At 58.3% G+C, this 19,752-nt stretch overlaps 1 protein-coding gene across 4 annotated transcripts in view; it reads left to right on the forward strand.

The window, feature by feature from the left end:
* ZNF423 (zinc finger protein 423) overlaps positions 1 to 19,752 on the forward strand; it is a 327,078-nt gene that overhangs the window by 165,885 nt on the left and 141,441 nt on the right. Inside the window, exon 1 of one of the 4 annotated variants that reach the window (XM_012521061.4) lies at positions 5,956 to 6,049. The exons of 2 other annotated variants lie outside the window; for them this stretch is intronic. The gene's annotated coding sequence lies outside the window, so the exon portion shown is untranslated. Of the gene's footprint in view, positions 1 to 5,955; positions 6,050 to 6,950; positions 7,136 to 19,752 lie in introns of those variants that run through there. One more of the 4 variants, XM_071209176.1, reaches the window with a different exon arrangement.

Genomic DNA, 19,752 nt, shown 5'->3' on the forward strand with positions numbered 1-19,752 from the left:
CCACGCACAGGGCTGATGCACGCAAGGAGTGCCGTGCCACGCGGGGGTGTCCCCCTCATAGGAGAGCCCCACGCACAAGGAGTGCACCCCATAAGGAGAGCCGCCCAGCGTGAAAGAAAGTCCAGCCTGCTCAGGAGTGGTGCCGCCCACACGGAGAGCTGATGCAGCAAGATGACGCAACGAAAAAGAGACACAGATTCCCGGTGCTGCTAAGAATAGAAGCGGACACAGAAGAACACAGAGCGAATGGACACAGAGAACAGACAACTGAGGTGGGGAGGGGAAGGGGAGAGAAATAAATAAAAATAAATCTTTAAAAAAACCAAAAAAACAAAAAACACCATGTGTTAGTATGTGCATTTGTTCTAGTTCATGAGAGTATTCTCACATTTGCACTGTTAAGCACAGTCCACCTTCCACCACGTGGTTCACTGCTATACAGTCCCATGCCTGCACTCCAAACTTTTTAAGGACTCGCCCCGGCCCCGCTCCAAAGAGGATGCTTTAAACACCTTCCCTCAAGCTGGTGATGTCTGCTAGCTGAACTTTATCTCTCTGTTTGGGTTGTAAAACCCAACAATTAAGAAAATCCCTGCTTCAGAAAATCCCTGCTTATCCTGCATTGGCTCAGAATGAGGTGGTGCATGTTTTGCTGAGGGTTCACAGCTTTTTTTTGTGTGGGGTAGCTGGAACACTTGGGGAAACTGAGTCTTAGACAAGGTGTACCCTCGTTGGAGATCACGGGGCAGGGGAGGGAGCCAGGATGGAATGCTGGGCTCCTTGTCCTCGGCATACCTGGGCTCTGGGGCCATCTCCTGTTGCCGAGTCAGCCGGGCGTGGGGAGACCCCAGTACCTGGGAGAGGAGCAGACCCACCCCCTCCCCTTCCTGGGCTGTGGCCCTGAGGGGTCTGGCTGCCTGGGCTTGGGCCGCCGAGATGCACTTCACTGTCTTTGGAAGGACCCATGCTTTTTCTGGCTGTCACCGCTGGGGTCTGTGCTGATCTCCTGCAGAAATAAGTTGCCTGTGGGTGGGGCAATGCCACATTCACCTAGTGATGACACCTGCCATGTGGCCAGGCCCTCCATGCGGTGGAGGAAGGGGACTGAGCTGTCTGCGGCTCCCTGTTGAGCTTCACTGAACGGGACAGTGTGGCCGGAGCAGCCACCGCCTGCCTTTGGGGACTCCGGGGGCGCGTCCAGCTCCCAGCCCGAGCCTCTCGCAGCTTGGCTGGGGCAGTGCCTGCCTCGGCTGCCTTCTCCTCGTGTGGCCACTGTCCCGACTCTGGGAACGGGCCAGTTGTGCCTGTCCTAGGCTTCTCCTCCCCTTCCCGTTCCAGGTGTCCCCCGGTAAATCCCACATGTGGTAGCGGCACTCTACAGTTTACAACGCATTTTCACAGCCATTCTTCTCCTCTGAACGCCACTGCGGCCCTCGGGGGTCAGCAGAGCCAAATGACTGGAAACGGGCTCAGAGCAAGCAGGAGGGAGACTTGCTCAGGAACCCCAGGCAGGGAGAAGGGTGGCTAGACCCACCCCCAGCCGGTGTTGGCTTCCGTGTGGGGGCACGGGAGCAGGGGGCGCACCGTCAGCTCTTGAGTGTTTGTGTGTGTGTGTGTGGTTCTCTTCTGAACCCTGACGGTTAAAGGGTGACCCTGGGGCCCTCCCAGCGTTCCTGGTTCGACTGTTTCCAGACCCCGTTAGATGGGGTCTGTACCCCGCCGGGGTCTGCCTGGCCAGCCAGCGTGCTCTGGGCTGCCCTGCCGGGCTCCGCCCAGGATTGGCGAGGGGAGTCTGAGGGGGTACCTGTCCTGCTGCTCTGAAAGGAGAAGAGCACCCCCGAAGATGGGGCAGATGGGAGGCCAGTCTTTGCTCCCCCCACCCCATTCCCTTTATTAAGGGATCCCTTTTCTTTTTTCTTTTTTTTTCATGCAGGCACTGAGCCAAACGCTTCCCAGACATTATCGCCTTCAGTCCTCGAGCCACGGAGGGAGGCATCCATGGTTACCATCTCGATTTTACAGTTGAGATTTGTGGCTCAGAGAGGGGAGGTCCCTCCCCCAAGGTCACACAGCATGTATGTGGCTGTGCTAAGATTCAGACCTAAGGCAACGCTTTTCACCTCCACTGCCCATCTTCTTTCCTTTCTGTGTAGCATCTCAGCCCCCTGGGGGACCTGGTGCTCGATGGGCTGGTGGAGCCTGCGGGATGGGGGACGGGGTTCCGCGGCCTCGGAGGGTCAGCAGAGGACCTCTTTCTCCAGGACCAGCTGCCCAGACTGAGGCTGCCTCACGTGGCTCTGGCCTTCCTGCCACTTGCCTGTGCCTTGGCCTCCATGGGCGCTGGGGATCCATCAGGGCCCTGCCAAGCAAATGGAGAGGTGGCCAGCGGGGCTGCTGGCCAGAACCTGGACCCTGCCTGGGTCAGGCGTACGTCCACCCAGCAGGTCTCAGGAGGAGCTGCCGGGCGAGGGCAGGGCGAGGAGGGTGGGCGTCCCCTCCACGGGCTGGTCTTTGAACACTCGTCTCCCCCCGGAGCTAGCCCCCGCCACTTCTGGACTTGAGTTTCCAAGCCTGCGAGGTGAGAAGAGGGCCCTTCCCTCCCCTCCTGGCAGGAGGACGTGGAATGGCAAGGACTTGGGGCCTCTGGGTGGGAGCCTGTTCTCTGGCTCCGGTTGGGAGGGCCGAGGCTCCGGGAAGTTCTCTTCTGCCCCCCACCCCCCACCCCGGGAGCAGAACTTCTCCTTTTCCGAAGGCAAGTTGCAGTTTGGAGAGGAGGCCTGGCAGAACCCCGCTGCCTGGGGAGGGCAGCCCCTGCAGCCTGGAGCCTCTGCCACCGGCCCCCCTTACTGCCAGGGGCTCCCGCTTCCTTTTCCGTGCTGTGGGGATGACCGCTGTGCTCACCCCAGAGTGTTGCTGTGAAAATCCACATCGGGGATGCGGAGGGCTTGCCCAGTGTGGTCCAGCCCCGGGCGGGAAGCCTTCTGAGGTTCCCACCGTTCTGGTCGGCTAATCTTCACACTCTGTTTAATTTATTTTATTGCTTTCTTTCCCCTTCCCTTTCTCTGGGGATTAGAGCAGGGTAAGAAATTGAAAAGTGTAAAACAGACTTGGTTGTGTCACGAACTACTGTTTGTCCTCTCTTTGGGCCTCCACATCCACATGTCCAAAGATAAACAGCGGCAAACGTTTGTGCAGGTGATTCTGTGTTGGGGGCAGCTCTGGGTGTGCTCTAAGTTAACCAGGACGATTGTTGTTTCCCATTTAGCAAATGAGGCAGTGGAGGCTCAGAGCAAGTAGGTGGAGGAGCTGGATTTGAACCCAGGCCGCCTGACTCCAGGTTTCACACGCTTCTTTTCCCGGGGGACCCCGATGCTAGCTAGCTCTGGGCTGAAACGCACAGCTGCAGGCTTGCTGGTTTGGAGGCCGAGCTCACCCGGCCCGGGGACAGGCCCTGGCTCGGGCTGCCTCAGAACACCCTGCTCCCCCACCCTGACCTTTCCTTCGCCTGCCTCCCAAACCCCCTCTCCTGGCCGCGCGCTCCCTCTCCTTGATTGCCCTAATGTCTTAGCCCAGGTGGCAAGTTGCATGGAGAAGCTACTCCTGGGAAATAAGAGTCCTTGCTAGCAGCCTGGGCCTCAGGTGTGTGCACAGCGGTCCCCCCGGGGGGCCGGTGAGCTGGGCCCCCCACCCCCAGCTCTTCGGCAGGAACCGGAGGAGCCGTGGGCAGCGTGTTCGCGCGGACCTGTGTGTGGTTTGTGTGTAACTGTGTGTGCACCTGTCTATGTAAGCTGTGTGTGACTTCGTCGTACGTGACTGAGACCATGACTGTGTGTGCGCACCTGGGTGCGTCACCGTGGTTTGTGTCTGTGTGTCTGTCTCCACATGTGTTGGTGGTGATGGGGAAGGGGAGGTGTCAGCAGGCAAACGGCGGAGGCGTGGAGCTTGGGAGCGGGGCCCCAGGCCCGTAGGGTGGGGGCTCGAGGCAGCTCCTTTGCTGGTTCAAACCCTCTTTGTAGAACGGAGTTACCCGCCTGTTTAGATAATTAGAACAAAGGCCAAAAGAACAATTCCTTTCAAAGCGACAAAACTGGGAGGCAGGGGCCCCCAGGATGGGGGGGGGGTGTTCTGTCTCCCCAGCCCTCTGTGGCCTTCGCTGCGTTTTGATCGTGCTATTTAGAAAATCCCTTTGTTGTAGGATAAACTGACATTGGCCTGCCCATTTCTGCTGTGAAGTTTGCTGTGTTCCAGGGCCCACTCGGGACAGCCCGGCCATTAGGAGCTGATTAAATGAGCTAATTTTAATTTGTTCCGTGGTTACAGATGCAAAGACCTTTCCGTGCCCTTTTCTTGAGGCTTTATTTATTTATTAAAAATTTTTTTTTCTTTCTAAAAAGAAAAAGACCTTCGGGTCTCCCTTCTCCCTTCCCATCCCCCCTTCAAAATAAACATGTGAGAACAGTTTTTAACAAGAACTTCAGCCGGGAGGAGTCCCTGCCGGGCCGCTGGTGGCTCTCTGCCCCTGAGCTGCAGGCGGAGTGGCCAGTCCTGGGCCACCCACGTGGCCGGGCGGCAGGAGCCAGACGGGACTCGATGGGACGGCGGCGATTTCAAGCTCACCTCCACTCGTGCCCCTGCTCCGTCCGTCCCTGCCGCCCTCCCTGGCTCCCTGCCAATCCCCCTGCCGCTCTCAGCCCAGGGCCCACTCCTCACAGGGTGCCTCCTTGCGCCCCACCCCAGCCTTGTTCTCCCTCGCCCTCACGGACTTACTTACAGCGCCTGGGACGTCTGTCTCCCTCGCTGGGCTGTGAGCTCCCGAGGGCCAGGAGTGTGTCCTTTGTTCGCCTCCCACCCCCAGTGGCAAAGTCCCTGCAGCACTAAGCATGTCACAAATCTTTCTCCAACAACCGAATGAATGAATGAATGAATGAACGGGTGGTGACTCCACTACCCACTGAGTTCTTGATGTCAGGACACTGGGGTTCCCCAGTCCCGGGCCGTCGGTGCTGCTGTGTGGTCCTGGGCATAGCCCCCTCCCGTCTCTGGGCCGTGCTTCCTCTCCTGGGAAATGGGGTCTCAGGATTGCCTTGTGGGTGTGGGGTGTGGGTTCAGCCTGGAGGGTCAGCCTTCCAGGACAAACGTCCCAGGGGCGCGGAGCCCTGCTTGCCCGGCCTGGCCTGGCCCCCAGGATGCCACACCGGCCTAGTTCTGCTGGGATCAGAGGGAGGAAAATTGTGCGGTTAGTTGGCTTTTTACAGCACTTACGGGCAAGCTGGCCTGGGGAATCTAACGGGCCCCCAAGGAAGGGTGCTCGGAGCACAGGAAAGGAGGATTGTGTGGTTGCAGCCCATTTCCATCCTCTCGCTGCCTGGCCCCCTCCCTGCTGGTCTCCCCTATCATCCTGACACCTTTTTTCTCTCCCTTTTGGGCCCGGAGGCTTTGGGAGCAGCGGGGCCAGCGGGGTCCCCCCACCCCCCAGCTGTGCGGCCGCTGTGGCCGGCCGGTTTCCGAGGCCTGGTTTCCATTTGCCGAGTGCCTTTCCTCAGACGGCACCCCACCCACCCCACCCAGGAGCCTCGGAGGGCCTGTCCCCCGCCCTGTCCTGGCAGGGGGACCACGCTCTCTCTGTGGTCCTTGCGCCACCCCCTGACCTCAGGGACAGGCCTTGGAGCCGCGCCTGCCCCAGGCACGGCGCCCCAGAGCTCGGGGTCAACATCTGGCCGCGGGGCTCCCGCTGTGGCCTCCCCCCCGTCCTCTCCCTCCCCAATCGCTCCTTTTCCCACCCCTTTCCCCCCCACCCCAGGCGCTTCCTCTCCCCACTAGCCGGATTCCCGCCAGGCAGCGGCGGAGCAGCGCGGCCTGCCCATCCTTTCCCGGCGGAGGAGAGGGTGGGGATGCGCCCCGTGGCTGAGGTCACCCGTGGGGCAGTGGGAGGCACCTCTGCAGCCCGCAGCCTGCCCTGCCACTGGGCATCGCGGCCCGGGGCTCGGGCTCCAGTCCCCGTCGGGCCTGCAGACCTGCCTTGGGACCCCCGGGCGAGCAGGGGGCAGAGGTAAGCTGAGAGGCGGGCTGGCGACCAGGGGGTGAGCCCGCTGCCTTGGCCAGGCTGGGGAGGGGGAAATGACTAAAACAGGCCGGTGCCTGCACGGGGCGCCAGCGCTCGGGGAGGCTCCCTGCTTGTGCTGGGGCAGTGTTTGCGCGGCGCAGAGCCCAATCAGGACGGGAGCTTTTCCTGGAGTGGGGAGGAAGAGCAAGGGGTGCAGTCGAGAGAGGCCCTCGGAGGTGGGTTCTCCGAGCTGCCCTGGGCCCTGCAGGGTGGGTCCGGGGGCTCTTCGGGGAGCACCCCGATTTCTGGGCCTGGCACTGCTTTCTTGCCCTGCCCTTCACTCAGCACCCCGTCCTGCTCCGCCTCCCGTGGGGAGGCCCAGCTTGCCCCGCGATGGGCTAAGCATCCTCCCAGCTGGGGCCCCCACCCCGAGTGCTCTCTCACTCGCCCCCGGGTCCCTTGGCTCCCACCTGTCCTGCTGTCGGTCCCATTTCCTGCACGTGGTTTCTGCTGCTGGCTGGGAGGCCCTGCGCCCTGGCTTCTGGGACCGACTTTGCCCCCCATAAAGCCTGCATGGCCTCGAGAGGTCCCGTCCCCTGGACTGTCACCTCCAGATGACGATATTCCCCGAGCAGCTCCTCGGGGCCCCGCGGGGGTGGGGGTGGGGCGGGGTGGGGTGCGTTGGCGCTTCAGGGGTTTCTCGTGGCTGGCCACCGGGTCTCCTCGGGAAGGGACTGGGGAGTTTCTTTCTGTTTATGTCGTAACCAGGCTACCGAGATAGCAAACTTCGGTTTGCAATTACACAGCAATTCAGAAGCAAATTGATAGGATAACGTGTTATTATTGGCTACTGGGCTAATAGCTATTTTGGCAGGAGTACCAATCCCGCGTGGCGTTGCTGGCGCGGGGGTGAGAATGGTGCGACGGGGGTAGAGAGGAAGGGCGGGTGTGTCCTGCACAGAGTGGCAGGCCCGGGGGGACCCCAGCGGGTCTCCCTCCCCTGGCAGTGCCTGCTTGGAGGATGCCCAGTCGGGATTAGCAGTCGCTGAAACTGAGACCAGAGAGGGTGAGAGATCAGCCTCAGGTCACACAGTAAGTTGATGCTGGGGTTTTGATTTTCCATCCCTGTGGGAATACAGCTGCTTCTGTGATCTCTGAAGGATGGGGGCAAATGCCTTCACCCTCTGAGCAGCACGCTGGCATGTCAGCAAAATGGAGATTTGGAATGCACCCAAGTCACCAGCTCCAGCTTCTGGCTTTTGCACCTCCGCTCTGCCTGCCTGGAGAGCTCCTCTTCCAGGCCCCTCCTTGCCTTGCCCCTCGCTTGCTTCAGGTCTCTGCTCAAGCATCACCTGCCACCCCTCCAGAGAGCAGCACCCACCCTCCCAGTCCTTTCCCTCCACCCCTTACCTGGCTCCACGTTTCTTCACTGCAGCCCCGGCATCCTACTTCTTTGTCCATTGGTTTAGAGTGTAAGCCATCTGAGGGCAAGGGCTTTGTTTTCTTCTCTCCATAACCCCAGAACCTAGAGCAGGGCTGGCGCAGTTGATGGCCAGAAGGAATCTAAGTGGATATGTCATTTTCCAAAACGGCTGCCAGGTAGAGGTGCCTGGATAGGTCCGTCTCCTCTTGGAGGCTGATTGGAGTCGGGGGTCCTGTGAGTCCCACCCACGTAGGGCTCCCGGTGACATCCTTCCCCCTTGCATGATGAAGTGCTTGGTGTGTGGGGGCGGTTTAAGCACTGGTGGGCGTTGGACTGGTCCCCTAAAGGCCCTTCCACATTTAGGCTCTGTTACAAGATGGTATGGTCGGCTTTCTTATCTCACACGTTGGTGGTTCCTACTGCAGACCCCAGAATGGTGTATAGAGCTGGTGAATCGAGGATGTGCACGAGAGGGGGACATGTGGGGTGGGGGCATGGGTCAGCACGGGCAGGAGGCCTGCAGCGAACCCGGGGTCTCCCCAGCAGCCTCTGCTTTCGCCACCACTGATCTGGAAACAACAGTGAGATGTTCATTGAGCATTTCCCGTGTGCCAGGCGCTGGGCTCGGGAGCTTGACATGGATTATCTGATTTAATCATCTGATTTAATCCTCACCGCAGCCCTAGGAAGGCGGATAGTTCTCCCCGCTTGCTGAGGCTTAGAGGGGTTAAGTCACATAGCCAAGGTCACACAGTGGGCCAGGGGTGCAGCCAAAATTGGAACTTGGGCTCCCCAATGCCAGAGCCTTCCTGGACACCGTCCTGCCATGCCTGGAACCCAGGCTCCGTGGGACAGGGCTTTGCCGTGTGTGCCCACCGCCCCGACACGTGGAGCAGAGCGGGCATGGAGGAGGTGCTCAGGAAATATTCAGAGAATGAAAGAATGGGTGCAAGGCGCTTCCCAGGTGAATGGGAAGGACTGACTTTTTCTTGTTGGCTGGGAGGGAGAAACCCAGGGCAGTGGTGCCCGGGAGGGGTGGTGCCCATGTGTACTTGGCTGGACTTGGTCCCACCTCCGATCTCCTCCCTTACAAACGGCAGCTTGATGTGTCACGGGGAGACCACACCTGCTTGTGGGTGTTGGTTCATTTGTACGGGGGCTTCTGGTGAGGTTTGGGAGCCCCTGGTGGGAAGACGTGTGCTCCCCCCACATGCATGCATACATGCCCTCATGTACGTGCATACTCACCCTCTCACCCTCTGGGGTGTTCTGTGGAGATAGGCAGATGGTTGAGGTGCTCTACCAGACAAAAATGCAGTTCCCTGCACCCCTCCAAAAAATGACATTCCTGAGTCTGTACCTTTAAGAGCTTGGAATCTCAGCTTATTATCTTATTAAATCTGTCCATTCGTTCTGCTCTGGTCTGAATAAATAGAAGCCCCCCACCCCCACCCCTTCTCTCCCCTCCCAGTGCCTCCTTTGTTTTAATGCCATTTCTCCAAAGGTTCAGGCTGAGGTTGGGTAGCTGAGCTGTTCCGTCTGCCACCACCCCTGCGCTTGTGTCCCCCACCCCAAATACCCTTGCTCTCTCCCTGGATCCGTGAGGTCCTTTCACATGAAAGAATGACAAATGCAGGCCGCACCAAAGGCTGGGCTAATTGCGTTCTGTCATAATGTGCGGGGGCCCCAGGGACCTCAGCGACACTGGCCAGGCTCTGTGGGGTGGCTCAGGGGGTCAGGCAAGTGGTCAAGCTCATTAGCTCCCCCGCTTCCAGCTGCACCCTCTACCCGACCCAGCTCTGGGCCTCTACCTCATGGGGGTCTCCCTCAAGAGGCTCCTTGCTCCTTCTTTTTGGTGGGGTTTGTCATTCATTTATTCACTGATTCTCTCATACAGGTTTTTATTCATATCATAATTATCAAGTGTTTTCTTCAGACCAAGACTGGATGAAGGTATCTCATTCATTCATTCATTCATTCATTCATTCATTCATATCATATCATAATTACCAAGTGCCTTCTTTAGGTCAGGTCCCAGAATATCAGTGTTTCTTCCATCCATCCATCCATCCATCCATCCATCCATCCATCCATCCATCCATCCATCCATCCATCCATCTTTCCATTTATTCATTTATTCATGCAATGTAAGTGCCTTTTCTAGTCTAGGACCTGAAATGCATCCTTTTTTGTTTCCATTTATTCGTGCAGTCATCAAACAGATAATTATTAACCATTTGCTCTGTGCCAGGGGCCTTGGGTGGGCTCCCAGGGATCCAGAAATTCGGGGCCTACTAAGCTGTCTCCAGGCAAGTTCCCTGTAGGGTAACCCTAGTAACGTTCTCAGGTAGAGATGGAAAAGTACAAGCCAAGTGCAGGATGCGGTGCCGAACGAGGGAGCGAGGAAGATGCAGTTCCTTCGTAGCCCTGCACCCCGAGCGGACAGAGGTCCTGCCTGGGACACTCATGTGTCAATCCCTGCAGGAAAAGCTGAAGGCCTGCTCTGTGCCAGGTGCTCAGATCAGCCTGGAACCAGCCAGCCGGGGGCTGTGGAGCTGCTGTGACAAGCCCTGGGCCAGCAGCAGCGTCGGGGAGGCCCCTGGCCTCCATGCTTGTCTCCCCTTCCCAGATGCCCCTGGGAGCTGGAGAACAGCCCCCACGGGGGTGGGTAAGTGGGAGAAGGAGAGTCCCCGTCACGTGCAGGGTCCTGGATGAGTGGCGTCCTATTGTGATGGGTCTCTTGCAGCTGACATCTATTCATTCTGTCAGTTGACCCAGCCTCCTCCGGGGCTGGGGTCTGTAGGCGTGACGGTGGCGAGGGTCTCCCCTAAAGCAAAGGTGCTGGCATTTCCTGCGCTGGACACGTTGCCAGAGCAGGTCCTCCTCCTGGCTCTGCTGGATCCTGCTCTGGGGCAAGGCCGGGGCCTTGGCGTCCCCCATACAGGCCACGGGTGGATGGTGCATGGATTGGGTCTCCCCGAAGGTCTTTTTCAGCCCTCTGAGCCTCAGTTTCCTCCTCTGCAAAATGTTGTCTAATGAAAGGATGATATGTGGGCTAAATGCATGAGTTCACACTGACCCCTAAGGCCAAGGTCAAGGGATAGAGCGCTGATGAGGGGGAGCATTTTCAAATCCATCTGCAGGTGCAGGTGTAGAGCTGCGAGAGATGAGGCCCGTTACAGTGTGAGGAGGTGAGAAAGTGGAGGCAGGCGGGGGGTCCCTGAGGGAAGGTCACCGGACCTCATGCCCCCGTCTCCATGTCTGTGTCCTCAGCTGCATGCCCCGCACTTGGACTGCCCACCGTCACCTCCAGAGGCCAGACATGCCCATCCAACTGTGTGATGTCCCTCCCTCTCGCCGCCGCGGTCCTGGCCCAGTGGGGCCGCCTCCTCTTGCAGCTGCCCCCGCACTCCCGAGCCTTCCTGGGGCTGGACCTACTGCTTTAATCTCCTCTCCACTACAGGAGGCTCGACAGCTCAGCCACAAAGCCCACGATGGCCATGAAAACGCACTGAAATTGGTGCTGCCGAGGTGTAGATTTGGTTGAGTCTAAGGGGCGCGTGGGCCCTGCCGGGTGGCTGTGGCGCTGCGTGGCACGGGGGCAAGGACCCCGGGGGCCTTCCTCTCTGTGCCTCCCCAGGCTCCCAGCTCCCCGTGGGGCCCAGCCCCCTCTTCTCCCCTGCCAGGCCCGGGGGGGGGGGGCCCAGCAGCTGCTAAGCTATCCACCGCCCCCCACTGTCTGGAGGGGAGAGGGGCAAACCAAGACCCCACGTGTCACGCAGGCCTGAGCGGGGACTCCATGCGGCCTGAGTTTAGGCAGTTTATGGATGAACAGTTTTCTTTTTCTTAATAATTTTATGTATTTATTTTAATAGGTATGGCATACACATTGCTGTCACCAGAACATTGTAGCCAGAGTTTCATGCCTATAATTATTTAGGATTATGCTCAGAGAGGTGGCGTTGATGACCGAAGACAATCTGGTGTGCTGATTGGGCTCAGGCTTGGCAGGCGGTCTCTCGGTGACCCAGCTGTGGCAAGTCCTGGCTGGGGGCAGAGAGTGGCCTTCGGAGTGTGACAGCCTTGACTTCCAAACCGGTTCCGCTGAGCTGAGTGCTGTGGGTGGGTCCCCAGGCAAGGCCTTGGGTGCGGTTATCTGCTGGGGAGGTGCTCCCAGGTGGCAGGAGCTGGGAGGGGGCAGGAGGGAAGGCTCTGGGGGGTGCGGCATGGGGCTCACGACTTCTGCCGGCATCCGAAGGCGGGGAGCCCAGGGCATTGGCCCACTGGCTTCATGCCCCCACCTGGTGAGGGCTGCCCCTGGGGCGTGTGACTCTCTCTGCCCAAGCCCACCCGGAGGTGAGCACGTGATGTGGGGCTCAGCACTGGCCCCCCACTGTGGCTGGAGTCCGAGGGGGCTGTGGTGTGGCCGCCAGAAGCCACAGCAAGTCCTTGGTCTCGCCACCCACCCCTCGCACCTCTTCTGTAGAGTGGAACCAAGACTGTGCATGCCCAGAGCAGGGAGAGATGAGATAAAGCCAGCTCTCGGCCCACTGCAGGGGCTAACAGCGAGTGTTTGGGGGTGTGCCTGCCTCAGTCTCCCCAGATGCCAGGGGTGACTGATCTGGGCCTTGGAGGGGATTTGATTGAGTCGAAAGGGTGACTGGTCTGTGACTCGAGGTCAGACCCTCTGGCCCGAGGAGCGTCCCCCTGGCAGGTGGCCTGGGCTGACAAGGTGGGCAGGACCCTGCCGCGGCCCCGGGCTGCCCCTGGTTGGCTCCCAGGTGTGGCCGTAAGGGAAGCCGGCCCTTTGGGGATGTTCTCAGCTCCCTCGGTCTCGTGCCCTCAGATACGGTGCGTTCACGCAGAGGCACCCCACAGCGGGCGGCAGCACAGCCTCTCCACCTGTCCTACCTGCCGGACCCTGGACATGTTCTTTATCCTTTGTAAGCCTCTGTTTTCTCACCTGTGAAACAGGGCTAGGAATACTCCCTCCCAAGACGGTGGTGAGTATTAAATGCGACCGTACATGTGGCGTGGAGCAACCACACAGCAGCGTGTAGCACATGTCAGTGACTTTGGTGTACATATATCATGTGCACATGCGGCATCTGTGGGCGCAACACCATATGGGGAATCTGCAAGACGAAATGTGCAGAGTTGCCCTTCCTCACTGCCTCCTCCGACCTCAGTTAGCCTGGGTTAGAGGCGCCACACTGTGTTCACTGGTGTTTGGTTTCGTGAGAGTTAGAATATGGATTTGCCCATCGACAGGTTCGCTGGCTCGTTCTTGACCTCGTTGACCACCTGCCGTGTCTGTCCTACCAGCTGCATTTTGCAGGTGAGGCGAGGAGCGCTGAGGGCTGTCCCTCCCACCTACTGCTCGGGGTGAAGCAGCCCAGAACCAAGGGCTCTGGCCTCGTGGTCCGGGGCCGGCGCAGCCTGGAGTGGGGGGACGGGGCGCCAGGCCCGGAGGGGCAGGAGGCAGCTCCATGTTGACGAGTCTGGCGCCCCGGGCGTCCCTCGGGAGCCTTGAGCTGTGAGACCTCCCAAGCCCTGGCTCAGGCCCCACCCCGATGCCCTGCCCGTGACCCTGCCCTGGCACCCGCCCTCAGCTGCTCTGAGCTCCGAGAGCTGGGAGTGGTCCCTGGGGCCTGAGGCAGGGCCTGAGGGGTGGGGGCTGCCGAGGGGACCCGGGTGGCAGCGGGCTCTTAGGACAGGTGTTTCCCAGCTGCACCTCTCGGGCCCTAACTGGCACGTTCTCACGTCTGCTCCCCCTGGAGGAGCCGGGGCTGCGCTCGCCAAGACAGCCCTGTCCCGCCTGCCCCCTCCTGGGGCCCCGGGGACCACACCCTGGGGTCTGGGCATGGGGCTTTCAGAGGGGTGGGGAGTGTGCCAGGACCGGGGGCCCAGCCTGGGCTGTTTGTGTCCCCGCAGAACCTTGGAACCCCCCTGGAATGGGCACAATGGCGGGTGGACGAGGGTGGGCGCTGATTCCCCACACCTAGCCTGACAGGTTTTGGTTGGTCTGGTATCAAGAAGGGTTTGCAGTGTAGACAGAAGGTGGGATTGAGCCAGCCCTTTGATCCAGGTCCCCGGCTCACTGGCTGGTGGAGGTGGAGGACAGTCCACGCGTGGAGGCTCGCCCTGGATCCGACGGGCCGACGTCCCCCGGGGTGACCTCGTCTCCCATTTGCATTCAGGCTTCAGTGGTCAGGGCTCTGCAGAGCAAGGCCGTGTAGTTTGGGGAAGAGAAGGAATCGATGTGTTGGGGATCGGGGAGCAAAGCCCGGGAGCGGCCATGGGGTGGAGACCTCGGTCCATGCGTGGTCTCTGCGTCCTCACGCCCCCTGCGCGTGAGACGACAGCCTTCCTTGTCATCCCCGGGGGTTCAGGATGTGACTCTGGGAACAGCACAGGCTGACTGGCACGTCGCTCGTGATTTCGTCCGAGGCTGGAGGAAAGGCTCCGTGTTGGACTCCTTGAGCCATGCCAGGGCCGTCTCCACAGGTGTCCTGAGGGGTTGGGGGAGCCTGGCCGCCTGCACCCCTGCCGTCCAAGGTGAGTTGGGCATCAGCCCCCGCCTGGGATGAGGTGCCGTGCTAATTGGGCAGGAGGCTGCCCTCTGCGGACGGCAGGTCTTGCCTCTTTGGATTTCTGGGCGGTGGGTGCCTGGCACAGGGGTCCTTGAAATGGGTCTTGCTGCCTGACGGGTGAGGGTCTATTTCTGGGGTATCTGTTATTAGGACTGGAGCGACGGGAGGCCTGGAAAGGGCCCCGGACTGGGTCTGCGGGTCCAGCTCACGGGGCGCCGTGCGTGGATCTTGGGACCTGGGCAGTGAAGTGTTGGGGTTCTTTTGCTTGGCCTTCAAGGTCTTGATGATGGGCTCACACTGCACCCTGGAAGCTTCCCCTCCTCCTGGCTGGCCACTTGCTGCTGCTGAAGCTTCTCTCCCAGCTTGGTGGCCCCGTTCCTTCTGCTGTGAGGGTCTCTGTCCTCTGTCTGGACTGGTGCATCCCCATCCCTTGTCACCTGCACGCCTCTGCCATGCTTTTTGCAACATGTGTTTGTCACCAGTGCTATGATATGATTTTCCTGGTATTTTTCTTTAAAGCAGTTCTCTTTTTGTACTTAAGTTTACTCATTTAATTAATTCTGTAAATGGAAAACCAGTATGATTTTGCTATATGGAAACAGTAATCTTCAAAGTCAATTACAAACCAAACCAAACCAGATACAAGCAAACACCCGTAGGAAAAAACCCATGGTCGTGTCATTCCAACCAGAGGCTGTTGCATTCTGAAAATGCTTGGCCTGGCTGGGTCTGCTTTCTTTGTTAAAGTGCTGGAGAGGAATTATAGATGAGCAGCTCCCACCTGAAGGCTGAAAGGAGAACCAAGGGGCACTGCCGTTCGCACGAGGTGCACCGGCGTTATTTAGTAACTGGCTCCCCCTTGTAGTCATCAAGGTACAAGTGTCCATTTTGGAGACACAGGTCAGTGGAGCTCCTACTCCTTCTTCAAAGCCCTGCCTTGCCAGGTGGCGCCTCCTCTGTGCTCACCCCATCCTGATTCTGCCCGGGATTGGAGCTGTCTGGACATCCACTGGCCTTCTCCGTGGAAAACTCCCTACAGCCCACGCTGCTGCCCCCAAGGCCTGCACACTGCGGACCCCTTGGATGCACTGGGGACCGGGCTCCATCTCCTGCTGACCCAGACAGGCACCAGGATGGAAGGACTGGACTCATGGCTGTGCGGGCCGCCTCCTGGGGTGGCCCGGGAAGCGGCAGAGCTGGGTCCTGAGGAGCAGGTGGGGTCTGGGTAGGCAGTGGCCAGGTGGAGGGCCCACCTGGGTGAGCCCACAGCAGGAACAGAGGCTCAGAGGTGGGACTGGAAGGCGGGGGCTCAGTGTGCGCCCAGGAACAGTGGGCCATCCTGATGGCCCTCTGCAAAAATACGGGTTCGTTCCAGCATTCTTCCACCTACTTGCCACGGACTCCGTGTCCTTTTGGAGCCTTGGGTGCCTGGTCTGTAAAAGGGGGAAATGATGATGAGGATTTAATGAGGGAAAGCTTATGGAGAGTGTGGCACTGGGCCTGGCACACAGAAGGTGGCGGCTGCTGCGCGACTGGACTGAGGGTCAGTTGGGAGGTGGTGCAAGTGTCCAGGTCAAAAAGGGGCTCATTGTGAGCATGTCCCAGACCCCAAGCGTGGAGATGACAGGCAGTGATTCCAAGAACCCCAGGTCTGGATGAGAAATGGGCCTCGGCAGGGCTCCGAGGCTGGTGGAGGGAGTCAGAGCAGACTTCCCGGAGGCAGCGTCTAGCCAGGGCAGACTGGTTTTGACATGCCACTGCAGGCCTCCAAGGAGTGGCCCCCTCCCTCCCCACCAAGAAAGAAACACCCTTTCCCCCAAAGCCTTTTCTGCCAAGGCTCCCAGATCAGGGTGCATCTGTGCATGCCACGTGCCCTTTCCTCAAAGGCTGGCCCAGAAGATGCCCTAGGCAGCCCTGGCGCGGCTCGGGCGCTCCCGAGGCCGCTCTAGACTGTACTCCAGCTTTTGCAGTTAAAACGTATGGATGTGAAAAAATACTATCCAAACAAGCCTAATCCCGATCAGAGGATTATTTTCTCACAGAGAAGCTCCACCTATACTTAATAGTTTTAAATTGTTCCGCGTACCAATTAGACTTTTAATTTTGCTGTTCCCTCCGGCGGCTGGAGGAAGTGTGTGGTTTGCGTTTAATCAGAGTCCTTTTTTTTTTTTTTTTTTTTAATTTTTGGTGGTGGTTCCAGGGAGAGGAGGAGGAGACTCTGCCAGGGTTTCCTTCTCCCAGGGCCTGTGCCTGGGTTCTCGCTGGGGGAGCAGTGGACGTCTCCAGTGTGTGGAGCAAGAGTCCTCTCCCGCCTGCCCCAGGACGGGCGGCAAGTTCCGCTGCAGCCATCCTGCCTGGAGACCCCAACGCCGAGTTAAATATATGGATTATCCAAAAATTTCTGCAGCAATAGGGTGAGTTATTATTGATTCACAGAGCACGACAAAACATCGCTGCATGAATTAGCAAACAGCTGTTTCTAATTTGAGTTTAGAACAGTACACAGAGGAACTTGTTTCTCTGTTCACTCCTTTCATTTATAATGAATTTTAATCACCGCTACAGGTGAGAAAAATGTAGAAACAAGCTTGTATCTTGTGGAAGAAACAAAGGAGAGACAGATGCTAACAGATTTCCAGTCTGTGATAAAAGGGATGTTTTGGTATACTTTACATGTAATTAGAGCGCAGCTGTTTCCAGTCCCAAGTCCACGAACGCGGCCGAATGTGGGCTCTGCTGATCTCCAAAGGGAGTAAAGGAAAACAGTGATTCAACCCCGAAAGCATTTTGCTTTCTCTCGAGCCGGGCAGAGAGCCCTTTGCTCCGGCCCTCCGTGGCGTGGTTTCATGGAAGCTGATGGAGATGACTTCACCAGACGTGTTCTCCTCGCGCCGTCTGTCAGAGGCGGGCAGGGCTCTTGCAGGGTGCCTGGGAGCGCCCAGCCAGGGGGCCACGGGAAGGACCTTCCAGCACCCCATCTTTGGGGAGCCCTTCCTGGGGGGGGGGAGGTTGGGGCCTTTCTTTGCTGCCAGGAGTTGAATGTGATGTTGCCCTTTAGCAACTTTGATCACAGCCAAGCTCTCTGGTGAGTTGACAAGTGCTGGTTTCCTTTTTTTTCATCCCGGTCTGTTTAATTTCAGCAATAAAACTCTAGCTCAATTGCATTTTCAATATCGGTGCTAAGTAAATTTGTCTAAGGGATGGAAGGGGACGGGCAGACTGTGTGTTCTGGGAGGTCGGAGGCTTCAAGGGGAAAGGTGGGTGCTTCCTTCCCGGCCCGAGTTTCCAGAAGCCCCTGGAGGTGCTGGGTGCTGGGGCGAGGGTGTTCTGGGGGGTCAGACTCATCCCCTGCCCCCTCCACCATGAGCCTGGAGATCCAAGACCAAGACTGGCATTGTTGCAGATGGCTGAGGGACTCCGGCCAGTCCCTTTCCCCCTGAGCCTCAGTTTCTCCTTTTATTACTGTATTAGGTGAGTACTGGCTGGCTGGTCTTGAAGTTTCCTTTCAGCTCTGTTGCCCTGGGAAGTAAATGACTGACAAGCGTCCTCTGGGGTTGAGTTCCCCTGGCTTTTGTAAACCATCTTCTGCAGGGAGTACCTGCTGGTCCTTCGCACAGGCCCTTTTGTTATCAGTCGAGGCTCAGGGTCCACTTAGACCATCAAGCCATGGCCTGCCGCTCTCCTTTTCTCTAATCCCTGTCCTTATGGTGAGCTGGAGACCAGAAGCTCATGACTGTACTTTTGTTTTATCCATCAGAGAGCTTTTCTCCTATGCACATATGAACTCATTTCGTTTGAATAACCACCTATAGTTAGGGATTGTTATTATTCCCATTTGACAGATGAGGAAACTGAGGCAGAGCTCATCTGTAGAACCGAGGGTCTCATGTCACACAGCTTGTGTGGCGAGCTGGGATTCAAAGCCCGGCTGTTTGTCTCTTAGCCACCAAGCAAATGTGGTGGCCCTCAGGGTCTAAGTGGCACATGCCTGCCCCAAGTGGGAGCTGCATCGCAGCTCTGTCATCCGGTGCAGCTGGGGCCCAGCCACGTTGAGCTGTTCTTTTTCAAGAAGAACCAGAGATGAATATGGAATTATAAAAAAACATTGGTCCAAGAGTTCCTGATTTGTAGATGTTGGTCTTTTTTTACAAAACAAGGGACATGTGACACCTGTGTGGACCCTGGACAGTGCATTCACCTGTGAGCCACCGCACCGGCCGTTTCTGCTCAGTGCAGCTGGCTGGGAGCCCAGAGCGGGTGGTCCAGCCTCAGCTGCCCGTTCACCCCGTCACAATGCCACCACACCCCTCTGTTCCCAGAGTCCTCATCCATGGTGCGAGCACGTGGCTGCCTGCGGAAACTGGGTGTCTTAGTTTGCAGGAACCGCTATGACAAGTCCCACACGATGGGTCTCATGGGTCTGGAGGCCAGAGGACCAGCGCCAAGGTGCCGGCCAGGGTCTGCAGCATCCTGGTGACGGCCGTCCTCTGTCCCCGAGACGTTCTCCCATGTCTGCTCTTCTGCCTTCTGGCTCCTTCTGGCTGTGTCTGATCTCCTCTCTTTATAAGGTCTCCAGTCCCATAGCCTCAGACCCACCTGAGTAGGTGGGCTTCACCCGACACCACAAGAACTTCAAGAGGCCCTCCTTACAACTGGGTTCACATGCGCAGGAGCGCCAGTTAAGATTGGAACGTGTCTTTTGTGGGATCCAATCTCAACATCTGGCTCCTTCTGAGTGTGAAAGAGGAACACCAACTGGCCAGGGTGCTGGCTCAGCAGGTAAATAGGGACCCCTCCAGGATACCAAGAGGTGGGCACCTTGTTCGCCTCTAATATGGGGCTAACAATAACCCCAACAATAATTTTAACAACTGCCTCCACTACCCCCCCCACCACTGCCACTGCCTTACTCCAAATGTCAAATGGGCTAACGGGTATTACGGTGCCGTGTCAAGTGTCAAATCCCATACTGAGGTGGGGACTTACGATGACTACAGTAGTGTAAGTTACACCAGTCACTGCGTTCATTTGCTTCAGCCAACATTGTGGCATGCTTGGCAGCACATGCACATTGCCTGTTTCATGAGGTGGGCACTCTTAGACTCCCCATACTAAGATGAGGCAATGGAGGCTCAGAGAGGTGCAGCGTCTTGCCCACAGTCACACAGCTAACGAGAGGCAGCTCAGTTTGCACCCTCAGCGAGCCCATGCTCTTATCCACGGCTCCACTGTCCCTTGGGGGCTGGTGTCTCCCTACCATTGGGTGAGTCTCCCTAAAGATTACACAGACAGTTTGGGCCCTCTGGAAGGTTTAGTAACAGTCTTGATGGAGGCTCTTTGATGCTGTGTGGCATTTCAGTGGCTTCCAGGGCAGGCTGGATAACGGTGTGCCTGACCATGGCTTTCAGTCTTCGGTGGGGGGCGGGGGGGACGTGTCTGGGGGTCCTCGGAGACTTTGTGCCAAGTGCTCCCCTGAGGATGGGATCCCACTCCTTCTCCTCCAGGGCCAGTTGGAGAAGCAGCCTCCAAGAGCAGGGGCCGCCTCCATTCTCAGGCGTGCACACGCCAACCTCCGTGCGAGGCCGCTGAGCCCTGAGCCCCCTCCGCCCCCTTCCCCTCCGGCTGAAGCAGTCATCCTGCCTCCCCTCTCTGCGGCCTCACTGAGGATGATGAGTCACATTTGCAGGGTGCTC

Source organism: Dasypus novemcinctus, chromosome 18 (assembly GCF_030445035.2).
Source record: "Dasypus novemcinctus isolate mDasNov1 chromosome 18, mDasNov1.1.hap2, whole genome shotgun sequence".
NCBI lineage: Eukaryota > Metazoa > Chordata > Mammalia > Cingulata > Dasypodidae > Dasypus > Dasypus novemcinctus.